Below are 9,355 nucleotides of genomic sequence, written 5' to 3'. Positions count from 1 at the left end.
ACACACACCAACACACACACACACACAGACATGTCTGGCAGACCCAGAGAGACAGATTTGTTGTGATGGGTCTGAGTTAGCCAAGCGTGAGGAGCCAATGGGATGTTTTCATCTCTAGGAGAGGTGCATTGACAACAGACAGAGTGGTAACCTCAACAGGTCAGTCAAACTCATCTGCTATCCCTGCAGTGTCTCCTCAAATCAGGCACTGAATATGTTACAAACCACAGAGAGATTATTTTTTAAAATGTCTATAGTATATTCTCCACATATACCTGCAGCAAGAATTTCATTTCCAAGTTGCAGACATCCAGGAAAATATCTAAAATTACTTTACTCCTTTAACCTCATAAAAGCAAAGATGCTCTTCCTAACTTATCATTCCCATGAGAAAACATGGGAATTGTAGACCTCTCTGCAATAGAAAAGATAAACACCAGTTTGAACCTTTTAAGGAGAGCGAAACATTTATGGCAAGATGACAAAAGATTCATCAAAGTGTCAGCAAATTATGTGGGAGTGAGAAACTACAGCTCTTGTATTGTGCAAAGTGCGGATGTGGACCAAGCAAACATAAGCGAGCAAGAATCCAGTCCGAACAGGAGAAAGTATGTCACCATTCCCACAAATAGCTCAGACTCACTGCTTTTTTTGAGATAGCATTGCGTACATGAAACTTGCTGATTAATCACAAGTAAATGCCAGTGACAGAGGTAAAAGCTGAAATTTGGATATAACATTATGAACTTTTTGCCAAATTAATATTCACAGGACAAAATAATAATTATGTTGTGTGCATGGTGGTGTGGAAAGAGACATTGTCTCTAAAGAGTTTAGAGGGTTTTTTAAGGGTATTTTTTTCACCAAGTGCAAGGAACAGATTAAACAGTATTGTTGTGCTACACTTGCTATTTTGAGAGCAAAAGTGCGTTCACACTGACAATTATGTCAAAATGCAGTGCAATATGAGTAACCGAAAGGTGTACATAACGGTCACCCTCAGTGGTCGCCATCTTAGCTTCGTAGTGGAAGGGATATAGAAATGTAAGTTATACATGAGTTTTTTCCCACTAAGTACCAGGATAGAAGCCATCAGTATGTTTATTGGGTTAATTTGGCGGTAAAGTCGTTTCCGGTAAGTGCGCAACAGCCGTGTTCGATTTGAGACAACACTACCATGTCGAAATCCACGCCCTACGCAAGTAACATGCGTCTAGCATGTCTAGCATGTCTGGCAAACTAGTTTACTACCTACAGTAGTAACCCAGTGTTGCTTCCAAGGCCAAGGAGCATTTAATTAGACAACTACATTACAGGTTACAGGTTACAATAAAAAAAAGCCCCATTCACAACCAGCACATCAACTTTGTGGAAGCCGGTCCTGAATGCTATCAGAGTGTAGGGAGAGTTTACACGTTAACTGCTGACTACATCACTTAGTCCTCATCTTAAAAGCTTTTTTTCCTGCAACGTTAAAAGTGAAAACATACTGTTAAGCAGGCTCTACACTAGCTCTACACTATAATACAAGAACAATGCTGTTTCTTTATTTCCATGTTATCCACACGGCTCATCAACTGATGGGGATACTGACTTTTCGCCTGCGACATGCAGCTTTAGCTTCAATCTCCCCAAGATTCTCCTTTTAAAAATGAGTCAGCTGTAAACACAAAAAAAGTCAAGACAGCATTTTCAATCTGCTCATGAAGCTAACGTTAGCTTAATTGGCTAGCTAGCTCCAACTGATAAAATCTGCCAACAACAGTTGCAAAATCAAACAGTCGCCAGGTAGCTTTTCTACCTCTATCTGAAATCGAGGATCCATTGTTTAAAAAATTACTGAGAATTTAGAGCAATAAATCTGCTACCGTTATCAGTGTAAAGTGCATATGTAGCGAACGATTAATTACTCTAAAATAGCAGCAATATTATATTTTTTTGACCAGATTTATTATACAAATAGAAATATCCCAAAGACCACAACAAAATGTCCATCTCCATCTAATGGCTAATGCCATGTTGTTAATTACACCATTATGGTACAAAAATAGAAAACACATTGAGCATAAAAATCCTCCATTTTAACTAGTTACTGTACAGTGCACATCAGTTCTCCAACAGAAACAATCTGTCCCTGGGGATTTTGAAAGCCCAGGACAAAGCAAAGTAGTGATGAGTGAACCAGCTGTCCTCTCTGCCTCACAAGCCCCATGTGGAAGTGCACACACGCACAGCTACCTCTCATCTGCCTTTCTGCTTCCCTGATCTTGTTTAATGTGTGTCTGCTTGGAGGGAACAGAGTAATCTTACTTCAATGTCAAAATGTGGCACATCTTATCCATCTCCCCTCCCGAGTGTACATGCTCCTGTCTTGGGAAACACGATATCACGTCAAAACAGTAGAAGAACAGAAATAAGTTATGGGCTGAAAGTGCCTGGGATCCCTTGAAAGTGCTCAGTGACATAAAAAAAGATGATGATCTTCTGTTTTCTTTTACCACAGGCAGCTGCTCTTGGCCTGTGAACCTTGAGATAATTGGTTTTGTTTGTGGGGGCTGAATAATTTTTTTCACCCCTTTTTCATCACAACTGTGGTTTAATGCATCACTACAACAGTGTGACTCCTATATGTTGCAATAATATGAAGTCAAAGACGGGAAGTATTGTCTTTTGGCTCAGCACCACACCATGCACTTATCTGCACGTACTATGTGTGAAATCTCACACTGACCTCCTTCTTTTTTGTAATTACAATTTTGACCAGTACAAATACAAAAGCCAAAACAAACACCATAGATATATATGCAGATTTCTTAGCAAACGTTTGACTTTAATGCCACAGGTGTTATTCAACATACTCACACAATTCCCATTCATGCTCTTTCCAAAAAATGACATCTATTTTTGTGAGATGTTATTTTTCCCTCTCTCTGTGGGGTTTGGTCATAGTTAAAGATTCTGTTCAGGAAGTTCAGTCAGAACATTAATGCAGGTCATAAATCAGCCGCTCACTGCTGGATTATCGAAGGACATCCTATGAAGCAGGCATTTGGAGCATGTCCAACTCATGAACAAAGAGCTGCCTATCTCTCCCTCTGCTCAAGCAATGCACTTGTTAAACTCTGCTTGACGTTTGTCTTTTTTGTCTTCCTGTAGGCCAGTATCGCACTGCAACCAAAACTTTCGTTTTGCTTTTTAAATGCTTTTTCTGCCCCTTTCTCTCTCGCTCTCTGTCGCTCTCTCTTTCTAATTTGCTGGTCACAGTTAGAAGCCAGCCAAGTGGGACTTGGTCAGTAATTGGAGTCTCTGCAGTGACTGCCTACAACACAGCTCCAAACGATGCACTGGGGAGGCTTCCTAGGGAAAACTCAATGAGCTCTTCACACTTAAGTGTAGTCATCATTAGGGTTTTTCCACTGTAGTGAACAGTACACCACTTGTTGGCAACGCCTTCAAATAGGCAAAATTAAGAAAATACTAGCATTATTCAGTTTTGGGTGTATTTCTTTCATCTCACCTCTATTTTAAATTATCCTTCATTCTTTTCCCACGGCACGGCTTTGTTGTTTAAAATGGGTCATGGTCCTTTCCATTCACAACATTGTCTTTTCCCTGTCTATCAGCAGTTACAGACATTCAAAGTACATCAAAGACTAGAACACAATCCTCGGCAACACAAAACACGTAATTCCTGCTGTTCTATTGAATTCCATTAAGACTTTTCTGGCAATAACAAGGGAGTTATGATTAAAATGAACTTGCCTTGTATTGATAATGGTTATGTCAACACAGGATGGAGTTTCAAACTAAAAACTCCTATGAGTGGTTGATGAGGTGCATATCTTCTGAATATACACTGAATGAGAACGCACTGTGTTGCAGAGAGTTTGTGACTAGAGTGGTGACGTTACTGGTAGAGTTTTGTGAGAGAAAAATTACAAAAGTCTCGCCAACAACAGCAAGTTTGATGAATTGATCTCTGTTTGTAATTAATCAATTGATGCCTTTTACCATCTTAAAATGTAAAAGTTAAGTATGGATACATGAAGGTAAAGATTATGTTCCCATATAAGCCATTTAAGACAATGAGAACTTTATTTTTAAAAAAGGGAGTAAAAAAGACATTAGTATTTTGAGTTACAGTGAGAAGGTATAATCATATTGCACTTCTCATAATAAAGAGTACTAGACACTGGACTCAACGATAACAAAAACAAAAGCTAATACATTCATTTACAATGGTTGACAGGGTGTGAAATCTTAAAATACATATGTATTTCGTATTTTGATACATTTCTTATATGTTGTGATTGAAGTTGCAAATGGAACATTATCTGTTGATAGTGCTATAAACAATGTGCCATAGATCTCCTAGTCATATTCTTCAAAGTATAGCTTACATTCATAATTGAATACCACAGCATGTGATGTTCAGTAGGGTTATGTGTTAAACAGGCAGAGAGTAAGAGCTCAGTTTTTTCTGATGTATATTTACCACTTTTCTGGCAGAATGATTCAACTAAGCATGAACTAAATTGAAAAGTTGGCAGCCCTGGCAAAGTGGGAAGTGATCTCTCAACACAAGGTAAGTAACGTCAGCAGCTAATGCTGCCTCTAACCGGACCGATCTCCTTCCGGTTACTGAAGTCATGTGCTGTTTTATTTACAAGGACATGCTCCAGTACAGTGCTACTGAAAATACCAAAATCAGCGAGAGCTCTTCACCACCTCTGCTAACCAATTTCCTGAGGTAAACCCTGAAGAAACATGCCTGAAAAACTCAATGAGCCAGAAAACCACCCTTTGGTTTTATATGAGGATATTGTTGACAGCAAATAAATCTCCACATTATGAACTAAAACTACAGCAAATATGACAAAACAAATTAGTTAAATATCCTGTTGGTTTCAGTGGTAACAGTGTATGTGTCGTATGCACGATCTTCAAAGACAAGTAGCAGACCCACAAGACACACCAGGAAGGAGAACACAGCAGACCCACAAGACACACCAGGAAGGAGAACACAGAGAACACAGGGCTGGAGAGGAAAAGGTGGCAGACTACCACAGTACCCCCTCCTCAACGGGAGCCTCCTGGCGACCCACCAGGTTTCTCCGGGTGGGCCCGGTGAAATTCCTTCACCATCCTAGGATCGAGGATGCGGGAACGGGGAACCCAGGACCGTTCCTCTGGACCATATCCCTCCCAGTCCACAAGGTATTGGAATCCCCTCCCCCGGCGGCGTACGTCCATAAGACGTCTGACGGAGAAGGCCGGCTGGTTATCAATGACCCAGGCGGGTGGAGGGGTGACGGAAGGAGGGCACAGAGTGCTGGAGGTGACTGGTTTGAGCTGAGAAACGTGAAAGGTGGGATGGACCCTCATGGATGCATTATGCTTGAGTCTGACAGCAGCAGGGTTAATGATCCGTTCAATAACAAAAGGGCCAATGTCGCGGGGAGACAGTTTCTTAGACTCAGTCCTTAATGGAATATTCTTTGAAGATAACCAAACACTCTGACCTGGTCTGTAAGTGGGTGCTGGTATTCGGCGACGATCTGCAATCTGGCGGTTCCTCTCAGTAGATCGAAGAAGGGCGGCCCGAGTCTCTCTCCAAACCCTTCGGCAACGCTGGAGATGGTGTTGCACGGATGGAACCGCAAGCTCACTCTCCTGGGCTGGAAAAAGGGGTGGCTGATACCCAAGCGAGGATTCAAAAGGGGAGAGTCCGGAAGCTGCGCACGTTAGGGAGTTGTGCGCATACTCTACCCAGGGGAGTTGGGAACTCCAAGAGGTGGGATTGGAGGCGACCACACAACGAAGAGCTGCTTCAAGGTCCTGATTGGCTCTCTCCGTCTGCCCGTTCAATTGTGGGTGAAAGCCGGAGGAGAGACTAATGGTTGCCCCCAGAGCTTGGCCAAAAGCTCTCCAGACCTGAGAAATAAACTGGGGACCTCGATCCGAAACAATGTCCAAAGGGATCCCATGGAGTCGGAACACTTGATGAGTCAGAAGCTCAGCCGTCTCCAGCGCAGAAGGGAGCTTGGGTAAGGCCACGAAGTGTACCGCCTTGGAAAATCGGTCCACAATGGTTAGAACGGTGGTGTTCCCCTGTGATGGGGGCAGTCCGGTGACGAAGTCCAGGGCGATATGGGACCAAGGACGACTGGGAACTGGGAGTGGTAGCAGAAGACCAGCTGGTGGTCGATGTGAAGACTTCCCACAAGCACATGTAGTACAGGCAGCCACGAATGCCCGGGTGTCGGCCTCCATGGTGGTCCACCAAAAGTGCCGTTGGAGGAGAGAGAGTTCGGGTGACGCCAGGATGACAGGCGAAACGGGAGTTGTGGACCCATTGTAGTACTTGATCGCATGGCGTCGGGGACAAACAAGCGGTTCGGTGGACCGTTACCTGGGTCTGGCTGATCCCTCTGGGCCTCCCTCACTTTGGCTTCGATCTCCCACGTGAGTGCCGCTACCACACAGGTGGGGGGCAGGATCGTATCTGACCCGGTCTCATGATCCAGGGGAAGATCTTGGCGAGACAAGGCATCGGCCTTGATGTTCTTAGATCCGGGTCGGTAGGTGAGGGTGAATTCAAAACGCCCAAAAAACAACACCCATCGTGCTTGCCGAGAGTTTAATCTTTTAGCCGACTGAATATACTCAAGGTTCTTATGGTCTGTCCAGACTATAAATGGCTGCTCAGCTCCCTCCAGCCAATGGCGCCACTCCTCCAAAGCCATCTTGACAGTCAAGAGCTCCCTGTTGCCCACATCATAATTACGTTCGGCGGGAGTGAGTCGGCGGGAGAAAAACGCACAAGGGTGGAGTCTCTGGTCGGCGTCGGAGTACTGGGAGAGTATGGCTCCGACTCCCACGTCTGAAGCGTCCACCTCCACCGTGAATTGACGTGAAGCATCCGTTTGGATCAGGATGGGCGCGGCCGTGAACAGGGCCTTAAGCTTGGCCCAAGCTGTGTTAGCCTCTGCGCTCCAAGCAAAAGCCACTTTCGAGGAGGTGAGTCTGGTGAGGGGAGCCGCCACCCGACTGTAGTCACGGATGAATCTCCGATAGAAATTCGCAAACCCGAGGAAGCGTTGCAGCTGTTTACGGTTGGTAGGTGTAGGCCACTCTGATACCGCCTTTACCTTGGCCGGGTCCGTCCTCATCCGCCCACTCTCCAAGATGTAGCCCAAGAAACTGACGGAGTCCGTATGGAATTTGCACTTCTCCGCCTTGACGAAAAGACGGTTCTCCAAGAGCCGTTGTAATACTAGACGGACATGGTTGACGTGGTTGGCTGGGTCTTGGGAGAAGTTGAGGATGTCGTCGAGGTATACGACAAAGCGGTTCAGGAAGTCACGGAGAACGTCATTCACCAGAGCCTGGAATACTGCCGGAGCGTTGGTGAGTCCGAACGGCATTACAAGGTATTCGAAATGTCCCAGGGGTGTGTTGAAGGCAGTCTTCCATTCGCCCCCCTCCCTTATGCGGACGAGATGGTAAGCATTGCGGAGATCCAGCTTAGAGAAGATGGTGGACCCGTGGAGAGGTTCGAATGTTGAATTGATGAGAGGCAGGGGGTACTTCTTCTTCACGGTGATGAGGTTAAGACCTCTGTAGTCAATGCAGGGGCGTAGTGTCTTGTCCTTCTTGGCCACGAAGAAAAACCCTGCCCCTACCGGTGAGGAGGAGGCTCGAATGAGGCCTGTCTGTAAAGAGTCTCTAATGTATGTCTCCATGGCCTCCCGTTCAGGTTGAGACAGATTGTAGAGGCGACTCGACGGAAGAGAGGCGCCAGGCAGGAGATCGATGGCGCAATCATAAGGACGGTGTGGAGGAAGGGACAGAGCCCGGTCTTTACTGAACACCTCTTGTAGGTCGTGGTATTCCCTCGGGATATTGGTTAGGTCAGGGGAGCTGGAGAGGGGGTGGAAGTCTTGACCTCAGAGGGAGACCGGGCAAAGAGCTCCAGCTCAGGATTCTTCCTGTCTCCCAATTAATGTGGGGATTGTGTTGCCGCTGCCAGGGATAACCCAGAACAAGAGGTGTCCGAGGCGCCGAGATAAGTTGAAAGCGAAGCTCCTCGCGATGATTACCGGACAAGACGAGAGTAACCGGGAGAGTGTGATGGGTTACCTGGGCTAGGGAACGACCATCCAGAGCCTCCACCTTCCGTGGACACTGCAACAACTCCGTGGAGATGCCTGCCTGTCGAGCTAGGTCCACGTCCAGGAAGTTGTCCTCAGCTCCAGAATCGACCAGAGCCAGCAGCGGAAGAGAAGTGCATGGGAGATGAAGAGTTGCCAGAACCTGTAATCGAGAGAGCTCCGGCTGACGAGGGTCGTTGTGGCTCACCAGAACCCCCACTGCAACTGATGAGCCTAATCTTTTGGCCTCACAGGACAGGAAGCCAGGAAGTGCCCCTGCTGGCCGCAATAGTAGCACTCCCCCGCTGTGCGTCTCCGTAACCTCTGTTCCGGTGTGAGTCGAGCCCGACCCAGCTGCATTGGCTCTGGGTCTGGATTGACGGGTGGCTGCGGCGAATCTCTCCGCTGCCAAGGTCGGATCTCCGTGTTTGGAGCTCGGGGAAGAGAGAAAACGGCATGGCATGAGTCCAGAAGCCTGATGGTGACGTTCCTTGCGTCGCTCCCGAATGCGATTGTCCACCCTAATGCATAGGTTAATTAATGCGTCCAGCCCAGCGGGTTCATCCCGGGTAGCTAACTCATCCTTGAGTTGCTCACTTAAACCCCTCTTGAATGCACTGACCAGTGCCGGTTCATTCCAACGGGAGTCGGCGGCTAGTGTGCGAAACTCGATAGAATAATCTGCCACACTACGAGCCCCTTGGCTGGTCCGAAGCAGACGGTCACCAGCAGTTCCACAGGCGTTGGAGTGGTCAAAAACGGATGTCATAGTCTCCAGGAAGTCAGCCAAAGAGATCGAGGGGAGAGGCCGGCTGGCGTGTGTAGCTTCGGCCCAAGCTAACGCTCTTCCCCATAGCAGTCCCACGATGTAGTTGATCTTAGACTGATCGGAGGAGAACGTGACCGGACGCTGGCAGAAAACCAAAAGAACATTGCAACAAGAAGCCTCGACAACCGGTAACCTCTCCAGAGAAGGGGCTCGGGTCCGAAGCATGGGAGTCCCGGTGGGGTGGAGAGGACAAGGCAGGAGCCGGTGTAGCCGGTGGTGTTAACGTCACCGGAGCCGAGAGTTGAGAAGAAAGTCTGGAGACCTGTTGAGTTAACTGGGTAATCTGGGTGACCATGGCCTGGTTGCTGTCTGTTAGTGCCCGGATTAGCTGCTCATGCTGTCCAAGAAGAATGCCCTGGTTGGTCAGCGCTAG

The sequence above is a fragment of the Siniperca chuatsi genome, linkage group LG8 (assembly GCF_020085105.1).
Source record: "Siniperca chuatsi isolate FFG_IHB_CAS linkage group LG8, ASM2008510v1, whole genome shotgun sequence".
Taxonomy (NCBI): Eukaryota; Metazoa; Chordata; class Actinopteri; order Centrarchiformes; family Sinipercidae; genus Siniperca; species Siniperca chuatsi.
The sequence above is the reverse complement of the archived record's forward strand: the minus strand, read 5'-3'. Positions refer to the sequence as shown.